The 24,226-nt window shown below is 37.2% G+C and overlaps 1 protein-coding gene across 49 annotated transcripts in view; it reads left to right on the plus strand.

Moving 5' to 3' along the window:
- LOC114480326 (receptor-type tyrosine-protein phosphatase delta) overlaps positions 1-24,226 on the plus strand; it is a 486,676-nt gene that overhangs the window by 160,931 nt on the left and 301,519 nt on the right. For all 49 annotated transcript variants that reach the window (XM_028474351.1, XM_028474374.1, XM_028474368.1 and 46 more), the window contains exon 5: positions 17,463-17,536. The gene's annotated coding sequence lies outside the window, so the exon portion shown is untranslated. The remainder of the gene's footprint in view (positions 1-17,462; positions 17,537-24,226) is intronic.

The following is a 24,226-nucleotide window of genomic DNA, read 5'->3' on the forward strand; positions in this document are numbered from 1 at the left end:
ATTAAATCTGAAGGAAAACAGGTTGGATTCTCGCCTCACTGTGCACCATTAGCTAATTGAAAGCATTGTGTGTTGTAGAGTGAGGAGCAAACAGAAAAGAAGGAGAAGAAGAAAAAGAAAGGTCGTTCAAAGCAAACCAAATTCTCAAAGTCTAGAAAACAACTAACAGTACTTTTTAGATTTCCAATACAATGCCGATATTGCAACCTTGAATATCGGTCGATACCAATATCAATTTGATTTGATATCAGCTTGAATCATACCTACTTTTATTACTGATTTTGTTTTATTGTGTTCAACCGTCAGTACCTATGCATTCCTTTGTGTGTGGAGGTTGCAGGGCTTTATGCATTCTTCCAGCATATGGCCTGTTGATTGCCTAAGTGATGCCTGTCTCCAACAGTCGTATGTGTGAGTCTGTGCTGCCGAGCTGTTAAGTGGAAGTGGGAGGATACAGGAACCGAAAGCTATTTATACCCATTGTAGTTGTGAATAAGGTGTGGAAGTGAATAGAACTGTATAAGATTGAGTCATTTAGCTTCATATACCATTTTTTGGACGGACAGTTTTTAACAGACAGTATTTGTTATGGATATTTGCTGGTTTTGTGGGTGTTTTTGGTCGAACATTTAGGCTTCATGTTCACCAATGTGTTTTCTGTAACAACAAAGCACAAATATGGTATTTGGGCCAAGTCTAAAAATCAACCAATGATGAAAATGATGAAATGTTGTGCGTCAGCAAAATAAATGATGTTCTTCTTGAGAATGAGGACAATTTTCAGGCGCAAAAACACTTCTTACCAGTCTCGGTGTTATAAAAGCACAAGGTTCATAAAGACATTGATAAGGAGGCAAATGACTGGCTGAAACATGGTCCTGAATTCCAACCTGTTAAACACATTTCATTTCATTTTGGGGACTGAAATTCATTCGAAAAGCACTGTGCTACTGACTGAGAGCAGGGCTTAAATACAGATCATGTCCATATATGTCACGCACCAGTAAATTACAGAAAATGGTACTGAATAAGAGAACTTTAGGCTTCTGTCACAATCAGCTACTATAAATGTATTGTGTGTATGAAGCATACTTAAAATTCTCTCTCTGTTACAAAACATATTTCCCCAGTTGTCATCTGACAATCTTTTAGCTGTTCAAATTATTGCTCGTTGTTTCTCCATTGAAATACAATGATTGGATGTTGTACATCAACTCCCGTGATATCAACTGTATGTTTATGTAATTAAATCTTGTTTGTGAAGTGAATGTCTGCTCTCTTCTTTCATTTGATATTTCACACTTTCCATTAACTTATAATGGAATACTTATATAATAGTGTACAGTATAGTGCAATTTTTTGTTTTTTTTTAAATTTAATTTACAAACTGTTGCAGCTTTCTGTCATTTGCATGATAGACAATGGAGAGCAAGTTCTGCAAAGGTTATTTTTTATCTGGACACTAACTGCATCCAGGAGCATAAAGGTTTTATGAGCAAGTCATTATCACAGTTTACTTGATTCTTTTCTTAATTTGTTGTTTGCTAAATTTGGTTTTCTCATCAACTACAATATGGGTTTGTACAACAAAGCTGCATAAACTAAATAAAAACAGTGTAGATTCCTTTATTCAGACATTATTAGTCTGCATAGAAGGACCCACAAAGCTGCATATCCATTCACTAACTCAACCCAAGGTTTTTTGCCATGCAGAGAACATTTTTACTCATGGTAATTTTAGCATCATTGCTAACTGGCGTATTTACATCTATACATTGTATATGATGTTTATTAATACGTACTGTCCCATCTAGATTAATATATAATTTTCTAAAAGACCTGATTGGTTAGTCTTATGTTCCCTATCTTGAACATACTCTGTCCGAGAGGAAGATAGGCGTAATAATAGCAACTTTGTTCTCCTTTTTGAGATAGAGTACCTTGGTTTACCCTGAGATATACATAGCTATCCAATAATCTAACCCAGTAATAAATGCCCATTGTGATGAAAGAACCAGATCTGGGTTAAAAATGTGCAATCGCTTTAATTATTACTCTAAAAACTTTAGGAATAAAGGCACAACTTGTCTAAAAACAACTTGCACAACCCTTCTCTACAATAGCTACAGCCCAATCAGCAAAGCTGCATTTAATGAGCCTCTACTCCCCATCTCAGCCCATTTATGAGGAAAAAAAAAAAAATAGGACAGCACTCAGCAGCCAAGGGAAAGCAAGCTTCTAGAACAGAGGCACATGGTGAAGGAAAAGAAGTCATTATTAAGTAAAGTGAAGGTAGGAGGAGAAAGTGGAAGAGAGGGGAAGAAAGAAACTCAGACGATACAAAGTTGGGCCAATCAGAAGCGTTTGTTTCTGCAGCTAATCCCTTATCATGGTGTTTCATCAGGTTTGGCATTTGGCTATCTGCATTAATTAGATGTGTGAATGAACACCGCGTTAGTAACTGATGAGCAGTGGATAATGAGAAGACGTCGGTGCGGCTGTATCATGCCCGCCATCTTGCTCCCCCCTTTGTCAGCGCTGATACGGCCATGCTTGAAACACTGTGTCGTGTTTACCTCCACCGGATTTGATTTATTGATGATTCAGGTTCTTTTGGTGCCAGTGTTGATAGGGTAGTTTTTGCATTTTGGGAGATAAGTGTGTTGTGTAACAGTAATTTTGGCCTTGTTTGGAATATTTCTCCTTCTGTCTCCTATTCTATATTTAACTCAGAAATGTTTCTCCAGTTCCAGTTTCCCTTTTATCCGAGGTTTCTCCTTGCCATTCCCTCAATCTCATCTGTCTTTCTCATTTTTTCCAGAGCTTCCCAGAAGTGTATAAAAACCCCTATCTGTCTTCTGCACACTCTCCCCTCTTTTAGACTCCCACCCTCTTCCATCCATATCAACACAAAGTGAATAGTCAATCATCCTAATATTCCTTCACTATGTTTCACTTCTTCCCCACTCCCTCTCGACTTGGGTTTGTCTGGCTGTATTACTTTCAGGTTATGGCCCTTTCTGCTTTGATATTCCTCGACCAGCTCTTACACTGCTTCCTGACGTTTTTATCTCCCTACTCCATGCCAACTCTCTTAAGGACTTTACATGCTTAATGAGAACAGTCTCCCAGCTCAACGAGAACAAACCAAGATCTTTTTTTGTTCTCGTAGTCTTGGCCATTGAGTAGTTGGTGTGTTTGCAGACAGTTGTTCTGGAAAGTTCATGGGCTGTCATGTGGTTAGTCAGAAAGCTGAAGTTGTGGTCTGTGTTGTGTATGACATTGTTTCTGGGCCTAGGAGTACATTTATCTGGGGGCTGACCTGCCAGTTTAAGAACCAAAGAAGTCTCTTAGACAGAGGGTAAAACGTCTTCAAAAGAAAGTTCAATTCCAGTGAACTCAACTAAGGGTGCATTCACACCGGTTTAGTCCCGGACTCGGGTTTAGTTTGGCTCGGTTTGCGTTCAATGGCTGGAAAACAGGATACTGAAAATGTATAATTTGCAACTGTAATGTAGGAAAAGAGGTGGGACTAATCAATATATACTTCCACCCCCTCCCTTTAGAAGACACAAATCTATGCAGTAACTTCTGATCTGCACCAAATAGCCTCTCAGTTACATGAGCTAACCGCTTGAGGCTGCCGTTATGGAACTAGAGATTTATCTAGACACAAAAACAGAATCCTGAAGAAGAAGCTCTCATCTATGGGTCAAAGCGAGCTCTTAATGTGCTTAATGTGCACTTAAGTGCTCAGAAACTTCTGCCTTCTCTGTTTGTTCTTTCACAACATTCAACAATGGAGCAGCAACAAGTTCTCATGCTTTTGGTGGTTTTAAAGCCCTGTTTTGCGCCATCGTCGGTTCTTCCTGGCTTCAATTGGAAACGCTCTGAGACCGGCAGAAACAATCGCTCTAGAATTCGCCAGTTTGATCCACTCTTTGTTTGCAGACTAGCCAAGCAAACAAATCTTAGAGTGTTTTAACTCTTCCGGGGTCTGCCGTGTGAATGCACCTTAAGAGACATTAAAGATACTATGACCAATTAAAGAAAATACATGTGAATGAAAACTGTATCAAATTACATTGATATGTTTGTTAACTGAACCAGAACTAATGGAAGTTCAGAATTCTTATCAATAGTCTGGACATCGGAAGCCTATTTAGGCAATATTCAGAGGTTATTCTTTCACAATATTTAACAATAGAGCCGCAACAAGGCAAGGCAAGGCAAGGCAAATTTATTTATATAGCGCATTTCATACTCAAGGCAACTCAATGTGCTTTACATGATAAAACATTCAATTGTTTAAAATCAATAAGAACATTTAAAATCATCAGTAAAATCAATTAAAATCATCATTACATCAACAACATGACAAAAAGTCTCTCTCTCAATCATATGCAGTAGAGAAAAAAAATGCACCCTAAGATACTATGAACAAGTTGACATGATTTTGGCTGTTTTAAAGCCCTGTTTTGCGATGTCACAGGTTGTTCTGACCACCCACAATGTTGTGCGCTCTACGTCATTGCGGATACCGTTTGATCCGCTCCGAGATTGGTTGTGTTCACGCTCTCGGCTTCCACTGGAAACGCTCGAGACCGACAGAAACAATCGCTCTAGAATTCACCTATTTGATCTGCTCTAGACTATGTTTACATGTTAACACTGCCCAAACGAGGGGAACTATCCGTGCAAACTAATACAGCATCTGTCAGTGTGAATGCACCCTAAGATACTATGAACTATTAGTCATATCTAGTGACTCGTCTCCGACTGCCAAGATGATCGTAATAACACATCTAAAAATGCTGAGCTGTCGTTAAAATTGTATCATAATTGTCTTCTGGCCAAACAAACAGTTTAGGTTAATATCACCACTGACTGACAGCAGTGTAACTTCTGCCAAGTGTCATGAACTGATGCTTTGGCATGTAAACGCTCTTCGTGCAACTGCTGGTCTGTCCTTGCTAGCTGTTGTGAATCACAAACAAGCAGACATGTTGCTACATGGCTCCACAGACACGTTAGACAGACTGTAATAGAAGTCTGCTGATTGAACTATCCACTGCCAACACATGCTGCAGCCTTGGTATGACAAACTGTGAAGGGCAAAACCTTACTCTGATATTCTAGGTGAGAGAAAAGTATGTCTATAGTTTTATTTTTATTTTCATTTTATTTTTTCTATGTGCACTAATTTGAGTTTGTATTGCTGAAAATTACTATTGTTTTTTCTTAGCTTGAAATCTGTTTTCGTTTTCTTTAAGTGTGAGGAGGTTTTTCGTATTCTGTAAGTCATTACGGAGCACACAAGTGCCTGTGTTCCAAACTGCAGCTTCCTTACTGAATTTAAAACTAACGTAACTGAATGTAATCCTGTACTCCTTCCATTCCCCCTCACTTAAGTGATTTTTTTCCCCTTTGTTTACCCACTCTGCTGCTTTTACTGCTGCTCTTGTTACTGCCTAATCCCTTATCAGAGAGGACATGTTGACTACGAACACATTCTTATTTACAGAAACAGCCTTAGGGACGGGCCCCACAGAGAAAGGGTCACACTCATTCACACTGTTGCACCTTGGATCAGTCGAGCTACGTAATGTTTGCCAGTGAGCAGTGATGTTTGAACAGCTGGAGTGCCTTGCTCAATTATATTGGGAAAGAAATTTCAGGATATGTGGAAGACATTACATTTTTTAAAACATCTGCTCTGCTCCACCTTGGCACTTCTTTTTTTTTTTTTACTTTTCCCATTTGTCCGTCGCTGTAACACATCAGGAGTGTGGCAGGATTCAGAGGTTGTCAGAAGGATGACTGGCCTCTCTGATGCTTTGGTTTTTAACTTTTTTTATACCCAGATATCTCAATCCGCCCCATATTCCTTCCTTTTTTCCTGTGTAAACACCTATAAATTGGTTCACTTTTTTCTCTTCTCACACAATTCCTGGCATGGCACGAAGGTGAAATTGAGGTTGTCACTGATTCCCTGTACACCACAGCCCAGAATCATTTTCTCTTTGGGAAGGAAGCCCCAAAAGCCAAATCTCTTCAATTTACAAGTTGTCATTATTTTGTGTATGCCATCATGATTTTACAATTGGTATTATTCCTCCTTTATATAACATACGAGGACTCAATACTGTACCTCTTGCTGGGAAGGAATCACATGCATATGCACACACGCACCCTTCCTGCTTGGTGTTCTCTTTCCATTTTAAGTCCTACTCGATTTTTTTTTTTTTTTTTGAGAGCGATATAAAGATTCAAATGAAAGAAAGTGCTCAATAACCACAAGCTGTGTAGAATATTCAGATGATGCCCTATTTACAAAGGCTCGAGAGTTTCTGTCCCGCTTCTATCCCATGTTTGTTGTGTGATATAAAAAGAGAGGCAGTGGCAACTCTAGAGATTTCATCTTCAGATATTATGTGCCAAGTGGAATCTTTTTATAGCGAGTGTAAACACGATAGTTTGCCGCAAGATAATCCGCTCAAAGCGTTGGAGGTTGGTAAAGTCTGGACACCCAAGTCCTATAGTTATACAAAAGGTAAAGAACAGCTGTGCGCGCATGTGGGTGTTTGTGTTTTTTGGGGTGAGGAAAGGGATGCTTAAGGAGCTGCAGTAAGTGCGTGTTTACTTGGTGTCATTGCACCCTAAGGTGCAAATGAGCACAGTTGTGAGTGTGATTTTTAAACCTACTGCCAAGGCATTCTATCTTTGTGAGTCACACTGTGACAGAGAAACTGGTGACAAATGCCAACAGTTAGAAGTGTTCCACTCACAGGATGCTCCACCTGCATATGTTGTCATCTTGTTTCACCTTTTCAGATTCCCATATGGCGCAGTGAGGAGTGATATGCTGTGTTCCAAATCGCATACTAGTTTGACGTCAAAATCACTACGTCACGTGTTTACAAGATATGGAAAGATTGAGTACCCAATAAATACCCAGATGTATACTATATTGGGACATTTTTAAAGTGTAACTAAACCCCTGCTTTCTGCCACTAGGAGGGAAATTAAAAAAAATAAAAAGAGGCGGGACTAACTGTACTTGTTTGTGACGCAAGATGGCCCCCAAAACATCACATGATCAAATGACCAAATGTTGATATTTTACTTGGTCACTTTCTCGCTTAAAATGCTTTCAGAACTTTCTGACGTGGTGAATCAATTAGCCTTAGTGTACTTCCGGTTTTTGACGTTGTTTCCCAAGATGCTACATCAAGATGCCCATCACTAATTCAGTGGGAATAAGTGATGGGCAGTAACGCTGTCCTCAGCTTCAGGGTTAACTGCCTCGCTTCACAGCAGTCACTGAGTCAGACACAAGACTCTGGTTTAAGACATCACCTGCAACGTATATTTGGCCAGTCACTCAAACTGCATACAGCTTAGCTAATCGATCTGCTCACACACACTCCCTCACTCCGCACACTGGTAGAGCTACCTGCACATTCATCAGTAGTTAAAGGGCCATGCACCATCCCACTGTTTAATATTTTGTGCATCACATTTTTTAAAAAGTAACGTATTTATATAAAGTAAAGTAATTAATTAGTTACTTTTGGAAATAAGTAGTCGGTAAAGTAACAGGAGTATGTCCTTGGATGAATATTCACTAATCACTACTATTTCTAAGTAAATTGACCAACATACAGTACCTATAGTCTATAGCAGACGGTATATACTTGTAGTGTATAGTACATTAGTGTGCCATTTCAAACCCAGCCATAGTCTTTCTTCTACTGAATGTACAGTACACAGTATAACAAAGGCATTAGTCCCTTTTGAATGATGAATCCCACTTTAAATCCATATTCTCTATCCACTGAAAGCTCTCGGCCCATCCTGATGAAAGCTCTTTGTCACGCCATCCAAACTGAAATCATGTTCATGAATGGGTTAATTAAAGCTGTAATCTTGTCTCTCATTACTATCACCACTCCCCAGAGATCAGTCAAGTCCCCTGGACAGTGAGTGGAAATGAAGATGAAAGGGTCGGAATGAAGGATGAGTAAAACAGAGACGCAGGTGTCAAAAAGAAGGATACAGGGAAAAGGACAGAGAGAGAGATGGTATATTGTGCCATAGCGATTCGTTTGTTGTTACTTATCCCCTCTATTTTCCAAGACGGCTCGTGTCGTCCGTATTTTAAGTACTCTTCATTACACTGTTCTCCTTCACTCCAGTTAGTAAACCTTTCCCTCTTCCTCCAGAGTCTTTCTTTATCAGTCTCCGCTTCCCGCTGCCCACTCAGCACACGGCCAGATCTCCATCACAACAGAGACTTCTGTGTGACCCAAACAAGATAGACGAAAGGGAAAAGGTGGAGATAAAGAAAGTGCAGTTCGGGAAAAAAACAAATTGGAGAGAGCCAAAGAGGAAAGGTGACAAAGATGTGGCCGTGTGCTTTTAGAGGATGGATTAATCTGCTGGCTGCTGTGAGCTCGTTTGTTTTGGAAGTGGCAGAAGAGATGTGAAGTTTCATTATAAACTGTGCAGCAAAAACATAACAGGTTTTGAGTTTTTCTCTCTCGCTAATGGCCTGTCATGTCTTTCATCGTCATCATACGTGTATATCCAACCCGCACGGTGGACACAAATGTGTTTTGTGTTTTCTGAATTGCTGGCGTCGAACCACACGAAGAACCAAACAACTCCTGATGCAATGTTTCCAGCCTGCCTTGTAACCGCAATGCAAAAAAACACCTCCATCAGCTACACTTGAACCCATTACACTTCATAAGAAATATATGTCTAACCAGCCCTTGCCCTCGTGCTATCGTTTATACAAGGACACTTACAAATGAGGGTGATGTGGAGCTTTGGCACTAGCTTTCCTTGGCCAGGACGATGCACTATAGCCACTTAGCACAGGTGAGGCAGTGCAGCTACATTCAAGTTTCTCCCTTCACTGAATAAAAATGGGTAATGAGAGCATTATAGTAAGGCCGATAGCGCACACTAGTGGTGACAGCGTTAAAATGCCACGGAGCAGCTCTTGATTATGTCTTTGGTGTGTGCAACGCTATAACTCAACCTTCATTTAAGCCATCTGTGAAAGTGTATGAGCTCAGCTGAATGTCAGCGGCACGTCATTACCACCAACCTTCTCGTTTGCATTCTGACTATTTAATTTACACTCAGAACCCACTTCCTTCTCACTGCCAGATAAATTAATTCAACACAAGGAAGACAAAAAAAGAGAAAAGGGGGGGACTAAAGAAATTTGCATGACCCAAAAACGCCCTGCCTCTTCCCTGACTCCATAAATCAAAGGGATAGTGAGAATCCCTCGACACCTCTATGCCTTGTCCTCAAAGGTGATAAATTGATCCCTGGTCGGCTAATAAGCAGAGGCACAGGGCGGCCTAAACTTCCCAAAGATTTATGCTGCGACATGTGGATTTATAGTAGAGGAAATGTGAGCGATCCCGAGAACAAAATGTATTTACTTTATCTTTCCTCTGTGTACTCATGAGATTTGAGATGGGGGACTCCTTTGGGAAACCCGAGGGGAGCGAGCATCAAAGAAGCAATGCATCAACACAAAAAAGAAATGGAATATCTGCCATGAAAGCAATGAATGTGATGGAATTACTGGCCTTTGATTGATGAGCGTGTTTCCAATTACATTGAATCTCAATCCATGTGAATATGCCCACTGCCCTTGGATGGGGGCGAATCCAATACTGTGCTGAGTAGATTTAGACTCACCTCCTTTCATTAAATTGGATGCGAAAACAGAACCGTCGGGCCCGAATCAATATGACATATTCCTCCAAGGTTTGCTGCAATTCTAACCTAAAGAAGAAGGAAAATGATGTCAACTGATTTTCCAAACACAAAAAAAAAAATAGCTTTGAAGGCAGGGTTGGAGCAGCGATTTCAAAAGTGAGGGTGTTGCAAAGATAGGGCAACTGTTGACTCCCAATTTAGTTCATTACATTAATTTACTAAAACCATGATAAAGCTGTTTATAAGTCAGTTATACTCAACATGTGGCTCTTTATGTTAGTTTTAATTATTATTCCCCCCGAAAACCTTAAAAGGGGGAAACTTTTGAACCCCTTTTTACCTTTTTCTTTGGCCCTTTTACAACGTCCTTTGCCCCATTTTAGTTTTTTCAGATTTTAGCTTCCTTTTGTTAATCAGTATCCCTTTTTCCTCATTTTTGTCCATTTTTTGCAAGTTATTTTTGACACTTATCCACTTTTTGTTGATTCTTTAACCATTTTTTGATACTTTCCATCCAAATAAGCTACATTTTGCCCAATAAGTAACACTTGCTTCCTTTTTTTCACATATTTTTGCCCATTTTCCGTATTGTTTGCCACATTTTGCTCATTTAAGCTACCTTTTGCCATTACATACCACCTGTTTTCTCTTTTTTGTCAATTTGTTTTGCCACTCCTGACTGCTTTTGGCCCATTTTAGTCACTTTTCACTCTTTCCTTGCCACATCTTTACTTACACTTTACTCATCGCTGTCAACTCTTTGTTTACCTTCTCGGAACGACGGCTTCGTCAAATGGCCGGCTGTGATTGGCTTGATCACCATTCAGTCAATCTAACTGGACCAATATGTTATCAACAATGAATCCCTCTGTAAACAGTCAGACAAAGGAATATTTGTTTTTATGATAGTGTGGGTGTTGCACCACCACAGATGAAACCCGCCTGTTTGAAGGCAACTCAACCTGATGATATAAAGTTATACACTAACAGTAAAAGTGCTCTTTAAAGGTGATCGATGTGATCATTTTTACCATAACTGACTGGAAACTGATAGTGAATACTATGGCATAGAGTTTCCCAAGGTTGCCAAAGGCATCACTTCTTTCTCACCCTCCCCTGCTCCCGTTATCTAATGCTACTTTAGCCTCCTTAATGTTTTTTCCCCTCTTCCTCCTGTTACACGCTCATCATCTCAACATAAGTCTCACCCTTCGCCCTCTTTTTAGCCGTCACATCTCTTCTCTTTGTCGACAACACTCACTTTCCCCCACTGCACTGACAGCACGCTTATCTTGTGCTGATGAGATATCGGAACGATTAACATTTTGCATGCCAAGCAGATTATGATATCCTTTAGAAGGAAGGAGCTGTTTTCTGCATGAAGGAAGGTTTTCGATATGACAGGAAGCTGGGAGGATGAAGGGCTTTTTGACTGCAACCCTGGGAGAGGAGTGTTTAGGAGATGATGCTTTGTATGATGTATTTGTACTCACCAGCACTTCACAACAGAAGACACGTCAGCCCCAGTCTGAAAGAATAAAAGGTGGAGAGATATGACTTTAGTTGGGAAAATGTGCTTTAGATGAGATAAAAGCCTCCTTCACAGAAACATTAAGGATAGTCCTCGTGCTTAAACCACTGGGTGCCAGTCTTTTATTGGATCGTGACCCCATTTTCATATCACACACGTATGGCGACCCCAAATACATTTTTTCTATCATTACTAGTTTTTATTTTATTCTGTGTAACAAATAGACTCGTATTAGTGCACAAAGTGACATCAGCTCAGATATTTTTACACTGTATTTTTTGTCTTTTGTTTCACTTTTTCTCTTCTTTTTTTTTTTTTTTTAATACTGCCATTTTTCTTAAACAACATTTATATTTGAGAAAGTGAAACATAGAATACAGTTGTTTAAGATTGTGTGTTGTTTTAATTTGTAAAAAGAAAAAAAAAATATTATGGAAGCTCATTTCTGCCACTAAAAAAAAAATAAATCATTATGGCAAGTCATAATTATGAGTTAGTAAAGTCATAATTATGAGAACGGATGTCTTAATTAGGAGATAGAAATTATGACTATTTCATAATTATGACTTTTTCTCATAATTGAGTGAGTAAAGTCATAATTATGAGGAAAAAGTCATTATTATGAAATAGAAAGTCATAATTTCTGTCTCATAAACATAACTTAATCTCATCATTATAACGTAATCTCATGATTCTGACGTTTTCCTCATAATTATGAGTTTGTAAAGCCATAATTATGAGATAGAAAGTCAAAATTTTTATCTCATTATTATGATTTTCTCATAATTATGACTTTATTAACTCAATTATTACTTCATCTCAGGATTATGACTTCCTTTCTCATAATTATGACTTACAGTGGCAATTTTATTTTAATTTTTATTCGCTGAAACAGGCTTTCATAAAAAAATGCATTAAACAGTAATTATTTTCAACGCATTTCAGGTGACCTCATTTAAATTTCAGGTGACCTCACATGGGTTCACGACAGCAAAGTTGAAAAACACTGGTTTAAATGGAATGTGGAACAAGATTAGATTATATAAACTATATAGATTAATCCCAAATGGGGAAACTTATTTGCCACCAAGTTGCACGGTTTACACATACAGTTCACAACATAGCATTAAAAGTACAAACAAATAAAAAATAATAATAATAAATAACTAAAATAAGATAAAAATGCCATTGACAGGATTTGGAGCTTCCACAGAACAGACATAGCAACAATTCACAAATGTTCATTAAAATAGCGGACTGCTGCCGGTATAAAAGATCTTCTAGCCATTCAGTGGAGCATTTAGACATCTAAATAAAAGAACCTCTCAGTCCATTAAAAGTGCTGTGAAGAGGGTGGTCTTCACAGTTTGGGCCAAATGTGTCAAAATTTAATCAGTGTAAATTGATTGTTTTTTGGTTTTTTCATCATTGTGGTGCAACCTCGGATCTGTATGTGATGTTCCTTAGAACTAGCTCTTAAAGTGACAGTGACACTGCCCTTTGGCGTTGGGCGGCTGTGAGCACAGACAGAAAGGAGGAGAACAACAAGCAGATTGCTCTCCACACGCTGGCATGTCGAGGCCCAGCGCACCAGAGCTGCCGAGCCGTGCTCTGAGTTTTTGACACAATGGTGTCAAACGCGGGAATTCTGATGTTCAGTTTATACAAGTATACTGCACAGCACCTGCTGGCAATGTGCAGACGCAGGCACAAAGTGGCTGCTATCATGGTAATTAGTAGTCTGTTTGGGAGCGCTGGAGTGTTGAATAAAAACTTTTTATTTTTGCTTCATTTATTTTAATGCTTGTCAAATTGTGACACACAACATATCAAAGACCTTAATAAGTATGAAAAACAATTCTTTTTTTTTTTTTTTTTTTGTTTGCGAGAACAAGTACCATATTTTTTGGACTATAAGGCGCACTTAAAATCCTTTAATTTTCTCAAAAATCGACAGTGCACCTTATAATCAGGTGCGCCTTATGTATGAAATTAATATGTCAAAATGTTTTAGTACAACTTTGGTAAACTATGAAGCTGCACCTCTTGATGGATTTTTGGCGCTTCAGGGCTACCGTAGTCAGACGCCACGTGGGGTGATATGTACCAGTACTGTGCTTCAACATACTGGACTGAAAAAGTGAGTGTAATGTTCTATATTTTATGTGTTAAACCTGAACAATGTTGAGAGTTATTGTTAATGAGTTGAATAAAGTTTGACTTATCAGACTTATTTGTTTCGCTTAATGCGTCTTAATAATAATAATAATAACAACAACAACAACAAACCGGTGCGCCTTATAGTCCGAAAAATACGGTAAAGGTTAACTATCTGTAATTCAAGTAGCAATATCAAAAACAAGTGGTATGTTTATCAAACTGTCAAATTACATTCTCCATTTGCCTCTACAACAGATTCTGATTCTCTTAATTTAATTATTTATTTCTTTTTGTTAAAAAACATGATTTAAAAAATCGATTTGGACATTTTTTGTGTCAATACAATAATCGCACGGTGAAATGTCACGAATAATTTTTTTCTTACACTCTTAGCGTTAACATAATAGTAATTGGCCTAAAGCTGCCACTATTTATATGCTAATTTATATATTAATTAGTGCTGGGACTTTAACGCATTAATCTCGATTAATTATTTACAGAAAAAATAACACTAAATAAAAATAACAGTTAATCACTTTTATTTTTGCACTACGGTTAGGGTTGGGGTTCTCATTTTACAAGTTCCCAGTATTCCACATAATACTGCACAGATGACACATTTTAAAATGTTAATAAACAAGAAACTAATAATATGTTTTAGAAAGTTTACAAAGATACCAGAACAACATGAAAGCACAAAGTTTGTGAACAACAATCATAATATTCTTTATTCATATTGAACAATATGTTAACACTCAGTGATGAAAACTTGTTTTCATTGATTCAGTAATATACCAAAATCCATTTAAATTGGAAAAATGTTGCTTCTCATGTCAAATATTGTTATGAGATTACTTTAGATTAACCAAGATTAGTTAATTACAAAGTCTAATGAATTAGATTCTTTTATTTAATCGAGTCCCACTAACAATACGTATACAATTAATTCAAAGTACGAAGCAACCATGCAAAGTACTTAAAAGGAACAAAAAGCACAGTGCATTCCTGTGCACATTTAATTCTCCCTAGGTACCATCATCCTGTGTGCTTTATTGCAAAACAGACAGAAGATGCATCACTTAGTGAAACAGGAACAAACATACAGAGCCTTCACGCACAGCGCTAAATCCACTTTATGATCCATTGAGCCCACATCAGCCATCAGGATGAACAATATGGCCGTTCAGAGACGCTGAGTGATCCAGCCTAAAGCCAGCATACCTTTATGAATGCAATTTTTCTAGCTTCCCTCTCACTGCTATAAGCAAAACATCAATGCTTGTTCTTGTGCTGGAGGTCAGGTCATTGTCAGGGATTGGATTCACACTAAGGAATCAGATTCTTTTTCCCTGCAGTAATGTAAGCATTTCTGTGGTCCTTTAATGTGTATATTTTGGACATATATATATTTTTATTGGATTTATTGAGGTTATTTTTCAGGTTCTTCTGCTACTCTTTATTTCATTTTATTCAATTGCAGTGTAAATTGTAAATGCAAATAATTATAGTAAATAACATACGATTAATTTAGAATAGATATATTAATGAGAAGTGTTCTGTATGTAAATAGTAGTTGTTAGATATATATATATATATACTGTATATATATACAGTATATATATATATATATAATTATAATACAGTATTGGACTCGATTTGCAAGGAAGGGGCAGAACTCGATAAACTCTGCTTCATTCTGTTCCTTCTCAAACTGGTTGTTGTAAAGTTTGAGATAAATAAATAAAATTATGAAGTATATTCTTATGTTTAAGGTTAAAATGTGTGTAACAACCCATTGGTTAATACCATTTTTTTTCTCATACCGAATTGTTGCTGACTACTGTTCTGAGTAATATCACTTGATCAAGTCTTTTCTAACATCCCATACTATTAAAAGAAAAAAAGAATTAATAGTATGTATGCTATGAAAAGGAACAAGTTGTATTGCGACACCCCTAGTTCAACTATTTATTTACCCTAACAAATTATCTTAAGACTTTTTGCATAGCATATGATGTATTTTTTTATTTATTTTTTTTTAAGTTGCAAGTATACAGAAAGTTACTACTACAGAGAATAACACTGCTATGATTATTACAATTAGTATTTTCCTTTAAAATAGCAATAAAATGGCGTTTTACATTTATTTACACTTACAGATTAACAGAAAAAAATTAAATTAAATTTAAAAAAAAGATACTAACCACATAACCCCATTATTTGTTGTGCTGGTTCAAATCAAAGCTGATATGTTTTACGTGTTGGACAAAAGCTGTTATACTGTGTGATCATTATTCAAAAAATGGTTCAGCTAAAATTGAAGGAAATTGGTCAATTTAAAGTGGTCATATACTAAAATGAACCTTTGGTCAATCGGTGATCACTATTTATCATCAGAAGTTGAGTTTTGCCTCATCACATGCTTGGCCTGTACTGTATATTCCTAACTAAGCTCTGCTTCTGCTCAGGTTTCTGGAGAAAAGTGTCAGTTTGTTGGTTTAACAGTGAGAACGGAATAAGAACTAAGGTGAAATCTCTTACGAGCTTGTTGGCCCCATATTTCCGCCGACATTCATTGATAGCACAGAAAACAAAGAAACCAACTTTAGATATATTTTCCTCTGAACGCTCCCACCTGAACAAGGTTCTGAAGTTGGTCATGAAAAAGTAATATTCTCACCTGCAGCTCAGCGTTGTGGTGGTTTTTACGAGCTGAACTAGAATCTCTGTTGGGTACCGTTTAGCCAAAGGTCATAAATCGCCAATTTATGCTGGATGAGCAGCCAGGAATGCTAATGCTAAATGGCATTTAATGCTCAATGAAATGACCTGTGTTTCCACGAAAGAGGAGTTTCTATATCAATAGTTATAAAGTGATAGATAAAAAGAATTAAGTCGCTTGTTTTTTTTTTTTAGTCTTGTTTGACGTTTCTTAGGTTCTTCTATGATGTCTACACTTTTGATAAATAGCACAACACCCAAAAACCAGACTCGTAATGTGCAACATTGTCCATTAACACAACATTCCCAGTTCATACGATGATGCTGCATTGATTTCTGCGGCACCTGCTTTTATTCCACATCTGTTATCTGGACTTCCATATCATCGTTGTTAAGTTATGGCCAATTTAATTACCGTAGACAGGGATCTATTAGCATACCTTCTTGGGTGGCCTCGGCTATGTTTCCCTGGGTCATTAAGGCTAATTATACAAGCTAATTAATCAGCATGCTTGGAATGGTTGCATGTGTGAGCAGGCACTGCTTTTCTTTGGCTCGCATAATAAAAGGAGTCCATTTTTAGATGAGGAGAACTTTGATCTCTGAAGTAAACACATTCATTTTCTCAAAACAAATACAGTTGCGGTACCGCTCATGAAGCGGGATTACGGGTGCATGAAAAGTCAAGCTCGATTCGTGCCTTGTTGTGCTTTGAAGACGCACACAGTTTTGTATATTTTTTTATGCAAGACAAAAATAGTTGAGATTTCATCCAAACGCTGTTGTGATGATGATGATTCAGGTAATGTAGGACCTTTAGCGATAGCTCAAAATGTCTTCGTCCGTCCGACGACTTAACCAAAATCAACTAGGCTAGCGACGGAACTCATTTATATGCATGCTCGCGTTGCACTTTAATCACTCTCTGCGTATCTCAGGTGCATATTCATGCTTTCCGCACAACAAGGGCTGAATAAGAAAGAGTGACTGTCAGACGCCCTGCTAGGCTGCCGTCAGTTTAAGAGGAGACGCTGTCAGCAGCCACACAGAGCTCTATTTATAGCATCACTCATTATGCAGAATGGAGAGAGAAGAAACACTTTCAAAAACCTAGTTGGACCATGTTGATGGTACGGGAAGGCAAAGAGGGCTGCTATATGTATGAATTAATGCCACTGTGCAAACTCAGCATTGATCCGCTCACAGTAATCAGAATGCTCGGTGGTGAATACACAATAATACACAAACACCTGACTCATCCTGACTTCTTTATCTCTGTCCCCCCCCCCCTCTCTCTCTCTAGGGAAATTCTGAGGAGTTCTGTTCTTTCATCACTCTGGTCCGAGGCAGCAATCGCTGATTAAATATTCCAAACAGGTGAGAAGCACATGGTATCACTCAAGCTTGAAGAAATGCTTTTACAAAGAACTCCATTGATGAAAGTGATTAAATGTTAGAATTATTTTAACAGTGATTAAATGTGACGTGATGTCAAACAAAAATATATGTCAAACCCATGGGTGAAACCAACAGTATAGTCTTCATTTATAAAAAACTAAAAAATTGCAAAAAAAAAAAGAAAAGCTGTGCGAAACTTAATTCAGTAACAAAAGTAATTAAATTAAAAAAGAAAAACAAGAAGAATTTCAACAGTTTTTTTTTTTTTTTTAAATATATAAAATATATGTAAATGCATAAAAATTCCCACTAACACTGAAATAAAAGAAGAAAAAAAATCTCCATTGATGAAAGTCATTCAGTGCCATTGACGTACTTTTACATCATTTATATTTTTTCATGGGGATTACTAGAATACACCCTGACGGAGGTCCCTCATTAATATCTAAACTGTAGTGTGATGCAGTGACCAACTGTGCCCTGAAGGTGGCAGCAGTGCACCTTTAGATGACAGATTAGCCACTGATGCTACCATTAGCTAAGCAGGAAGAAGCAGGACGAGGGAGATTATGGAGCTACGGAGTGATATTGTAAAGTATCCAGCAGCTCACAGCTCCACATACTAATTCAGAACATGTGTGGACCTGAGTGGATTCAACTGCGGATTACAGAAGAACGAAACAAGTTAGAAACTAAATTTTTTTTTTTCTGATGACAGTAGAGACTAACCTTTCAGAATATAGTTCAGATTTCAGATTGTCATTGTACAAAATATTGTGCAAAATATTCTGTGGGTCTTTAAAAATCAGTCAAAACGCTCAAAACCGGCTGGCACTGAGGGGGTAGAAATGCTGGACATGTTTTTTTCCACATCCTTATTTGACTTGTAAAATGAATGATTAGACTTAGTGTCCTTTTTCAAAGGATATTACGATACTTTACAGACTTCTATCAATGCATGTCATGTTTCCGCAGGTAAAATAAACTCCTATATCTCAGAGGCCGACCTACAGCCACAGATAGGCCAGATATGGTCCACAGACCTTCAGTCTGGAACCACTTAGGCTAGGACGAAGAATATTTTTTTTTAATTTGTTATTCAGTCTTTCCATTCAGTTTGAAAATGTGAGCTTAATCACATGAATTAAAAACACTACTCTGATGAACAAACCCTTGTGTGTTGTATCACATTAGAAATAAAAAAAAATATTACATTTTCAGCATTTAACTAACTCAGTCAACTATACAATTGACTATATGATCAAAGGTTCATGTTTCTGGGTTATAACAAGCCAATGGAAGATGTTTCTATGCACATACTGTATATAAAGTATGATAATGGTGCCCTCTGGAGTACAAAAATATCCACTGCGGATGATTTTCCACTGAAGCTAAAAGAAATAACCTTCAATAAGAGAAAATGTGCAGAATGGAGATACGTACAGTACACCGCGTCATATGTGAGCAAAATAGGGGTGACCTAATGCGATATTGATAAACTTATGTCAATGTGATTTCTTAGTTTTCTGTTTTTCACAAATTTGCAAAAAAAAATATAAATACATTATTTTTCACGTCATTATGGGGTATAGAATTTTAAGGAAAATAGATTAATTTAATGCACATTGGAATGTGGCTATAACATAACAAAATGTGGAAAAATTTGAGCGCTGTGAATACTTTTCTGATACACTGTAAAATGTAAAAAAGTCTGATATAAGCCCTCCAATACAAGCAGTCCATTCCATACTTTGCTCCACAGCTTCTGACAGAATTAAAAGTGACAGTGTAAACTTAAGTGAATTTTAATTATTTAATTGCACTTTAAAAGTATAATTCGATTTCATTGAGTTTCAGCTTTTTTTTCAGGGTTTTCATCTTTATTTTTCATTGATTCTATTCAAATGTAGAGTGCTCATGTTTAAGTTACACGAGTGTTTATTCTGCACTTTAAAATATATGTTTTTTTGTCATTGGATTCATTGACATTGTTCAAGGTCTTTGCCATTATAGAAGCACAGCTCATGGTAGTGCAAAATGAACTGATATGTGTGTTAAATACGCAAATACAGACGCCAGGAGGAGACGATTCTTCTCACTTTGGGCTCTTCACACATGCCATACGATGCCCGCTAGTAATTATAATTACTGTGAACATTTGCCACTGTTTATTTGAAGCACAGGTGGCAAAGTGATTCAGATCAAGGACGACAGCGAAAATGTTCCTCGCTCGCTCTCTTGAAAATGTCCTCAAGGAAAATGTTTACCGTCAATGAGGTTTTGGAACAGCTCTTTCACAGGAAAAAAGTCATATCATCACCACAACCAATAGGGTTCATACTTATACTGGATGAAAACTGTTTAAGATGAATTCATTCTAATTTAAATGTTTGGCCTGATAGTGGCGCTAGAGAGCAGGTCAATGTTTCATTATTAAGGGGTTATTTATGTACTCAACAAATACAGTAAATAAAGTGCCTGACACAAAAACTTGGTCAACAATTTTCTGAAAATCATTCTCTGGAGGCAAATGTGTTCGTAATATTTGAGGATAATTGGAAGGTTAATAAGTTAACTTACTTCTAACAATCTGATTTGGTAAATAAAAAAAATTAAAATGAAAAAAATGTGGTTAAAAAGAATGATTATAAGTATTTGTTTCTTTGTAAAGACTTGATAAGTATGATACACACATGTTAAATGCTGTTGAAATTTGGTTGATGAAAAACCAATAATTTAATGTAATTGATTAAGATTGGAAGATGAAAACCTTGTTTAGCAATAAAATAGTACTGATTTTAAACTGTAGAAACAAAATGTAATACTTGGAAAAGGTTAAAATGTTGAGAACAAAAAATAGATTTCAAGGATGTTCTAATTGTTCTTGTATTGCTTATTTTCCTTTTGAGGTTTTCCTAAGCTGATGTACCTACTGTACCTACAATCAATAATCTCTCTATAAAAGCAAGAAACTTCTGCTTGTGTGCGTGTGTGTGTGTGTGTGTATGGAGCAAATATCTCCCCGACGTGGTGTCTGTTCGGCCTGAAACTTTGTCAACGGCTTCCACATGCCCCATGTGTGCGCATCCGTTCATTTGGTGTAATTTGGTGTTGCAAAACGTTCATTTTAATTTTAAAATTACGGCTCCCGCTTTGTAGTGAGCGCGGTATTGAGCGCGCTACTTCCGGTTCTGGTTCACAGCGTCACTGTGTCGCAGTTTGTTTGGGTTTAAAAAAGGTCAATATTCAAAAAAGTTTTGATAATGCTAAAAGTTATCTAAGTTGATATTTCATGGTTAAATAAAATTATTCCCGTGACCCCAAACTTCCTTTAAATCACGGGTCACGGACTCCACTTCCTCCTCCGTCTCCATGACTGTGCGCAGCATTGGATGTGAGACACGCATTTCAACCTGATGTGAGGAGTGGGTGCACGATCGCCGCTGATGCGCATGCGTGTGTGTGAGAGTTTTGGCCTTTTCTTTTCTACGTGGTGCCACAACCACAAAGAGGAAACAATTTAACAGCACCTTAACACCTACAGTAAACAGCACTAACCATAACAACACACACACATGATAATCACCCCTGCACTAAGAAATGTTAAATGCTAAATAAATACTTTTATTTGTGCGAATTTATGCCTTTTATCAGTTTCTACCTACACTGCTGCATTGGTACAAACTTTATTTATCAAATCATGCGCATGTATCATAGAATTAAACCAGGGAAATCACACACGCTATTTTACTTTGCACCCGCAAATATACCCCTTTATAACACTACAGATTACAGAGTATGTACACCTCTTTGTACATCCAACACATACTCATTTGACCATAATTGACAACTCTACTTAAGCTCCCACATGAATACATACTTCCGACAGGCACTGTACTAGTATAAATAAAAATGGTTCTTTGAGTGAAGTCCAGTGAAAACATCCGGTTCTTTTCAAATCAACAACTGCGCAAATCGAAGATCGACTTGATAACTAATGATGTGTCAGTCACCGTGTGTTTGCAGGTAGATGCATTGAAATACAAAAGTCACGCGACGTACTTCATGTCACTAAATATTTGCCACAGTCACAGTTTCAAAGTTGATATTTGGATTATTTTTCATGTATTTGCCCAAGATTGGCTTCCTGAGCAGGTGATATGCAAATACATTTGTGCGTGCGTGTTCTGGCGTTTTTCCCAGTCACCTGCAGGGCCCGAATAGAAGTGCACGCTCTGCCTAACTGACGCGTCACTTCTGTGACCTCATGAAAGAACAAATCCCTTGAAGCGCTATAATAAATCACTGCAGCTGGGACTGGCTCGTGCTCGGGAAGGCGCACAGATGCTGTCCCTAAAAGAATACATCAAACGGAAGCAGCCAGACAGAAGCATGTCAAGTAGCCTGACCTTCTAGGTAGCATCAACCACATCATGATATCAAAAAGGCTTTAAAAGGTACATTGTCTGTATCCACTGCACATCTTTTGTCATGACAAACAACCACCTGTGAAAAGCAACACTTAACATAGGTATTTACTGGGGACATTAATGTAGAGGGAATGGGAAAATTAGCTTTAGTGTATTTGAAATACATAATCAATGTTCACAACTTAAAAATAGTAATTGATTGGAAAATGTGATGTTTCGTGAGGCTGTAACACTAAACATTCTGACGGGCAGTATATGCACTCATTATAAATAAGTAGCAGCCCTAGGAACAAGATGAATGCATCAATTTTATATTTAAAGAGTAAACAAAATATATTTGGTATATTAAGTAGTGCTGTTGATTGATCCTGGATCAACTCTCAACATTTTAGGTAAGTATTTAAATTTGACATATTTTGTTGTGCCCTTGAGCAAGGTACTGAACACCAACACTGCTCCCTTCATTGTAAAACAACTGAGTACCCAGAAAACCACTACAAAAAACTGATATATAACAATAACAATAATAATAATAATAATAATAATAATAATAATAATAATAATAATAATAATAATAATAATAAATGTCAGAGTCACTGCCCTCAAGATTATCTGATGTTTTGGGACCATTTTGCCCCAAACAAACACTGTTAGCCACGCCCCTTTTATTCAAAATTAGCACCTGTGGGCTCTACAATCTGTGGTGAGTAGGATGGATTAAGAGAAGAGTGAATAGAGAGGTATATTGATAATGCGTAGCTAGATAGCATTGTAGAGATTGTTTATTGGAGATTTTATAGTATAGACTGGGTGTGTCTGCTCTAGGAGCCCCGCCCATAATCAAGGCTTTTATTTATTTATTTTTTATTTATTTTTATTTCCCTCCCAGTGGCAGGTCAGGAGAAAGCAGAGGTTTAGTTACTCTTTAAACTTTACAAATAAATGACCAAGAAATGCATTCAACTTAAGTATTCTATGCTAAACAATGCTTAAGTCCATGTTTCCTGATTATTTTTGAATGAATTGTCCAAACAGACATTTATATAAAACCCATGGTTATATTTAGAGGCTCTTACCAGCTGTTCATCCACACATAGAAAGAGTCTTTCACAATAAAGTTCAGTCCCAGTTGAGGGTAAAGAACTATTTCCACTGTAGCTGCTAAAACAAGCACTTCTATTCCCTCAGTTCACCCACAGTAACAGGTTTGTGTCATTAAAAGAATCAGGTGTGAAAGTGGGAGGGGCTTCCACCTGGCCCCTCCCCCAGCTCACAGGCACTTTGGTAGAACAGTATAGTGAAGTCACCATACATTTTTACAGTAATGATGACAACTTTGATAGTTTTATGCCCTCTCTGTTGTCAAATTAATTGGAAGATACAGGCTTCAAAAATACAATTCACCTCAATCAAGATAAAAACAGCGATAAATTAGCAAGAATAAAGCTGGCATATAGATATATTGCTTATTTACCTCCGGCACCTGCGTTTGTGTGTCCGTCTGTTAATGTGGATATTTGTTAGCAGGATGAAAAGGTGAAAGTTGGTGAACTGATAGACAATGTCAAAAGGAAGACGCTACATTTTCATGATCCGAAAGGTACTGTGGATACTAATGGTGTAAGAAAAAATCGATTTGGCGATATATTGCAATATTTCACCGTGCAATTATATCGATCCAAAAATGTCCAAAACTATCTGTTTAATGATGTATTTATAACAAAAAACTAAACAAAAAAAAAAACATTTGATTGCGCTAACGTATGCATAGCATGTAAACACCCGGTAACTAGGTGTCAGTGAACCATATCAGACCTTGCTAAACTACCTCAATCCTCAATGCATTTTTTTATAAAACATGTGTGTAGTTTCAGTAAAAAAAAAAAAAAAAAAGAAAAAAAAAAAAGAATTTAAGAACTTAACTGAATCAAAATCTTTTGTGGAAGCAAAATAAAGTTTTTTGAAAAATGTAATAGTTTGATAAACATAGCACTTGTTTTAGATATGGGTCATTTAATTACAGTTAGATACCATTTACTTGTTCTCACAAGTTTTAAAAAAATTGTATTTTATACCATTTTGTACTTGTAAAGGTGGAATTTGTAATTATTGATTTTGCGATATATCACAATGTACATATTTAGTATTGAGATGTATTGTATCGTCACATGCAAATTGTGAATTGTAACGTCAGATTCATTGCTATGCACACCCCGAGTAGATACAGCATCTAAGTTTT

Source organism: Gouania willdenowi, chromosome 18, assembly GCF_900634775.1.
Source record: "Gouania willdenowi chromosome 18, fGouWil2.1, whole genome shotgun sequence".
In the NCBI taxonomy this organism is placed as follows: Eukaryota; Metazoa; Chordata; class Actinopteri; order Blenniiformes; family Gobiesocidae; genus Gouania; species Gouania willdenowi.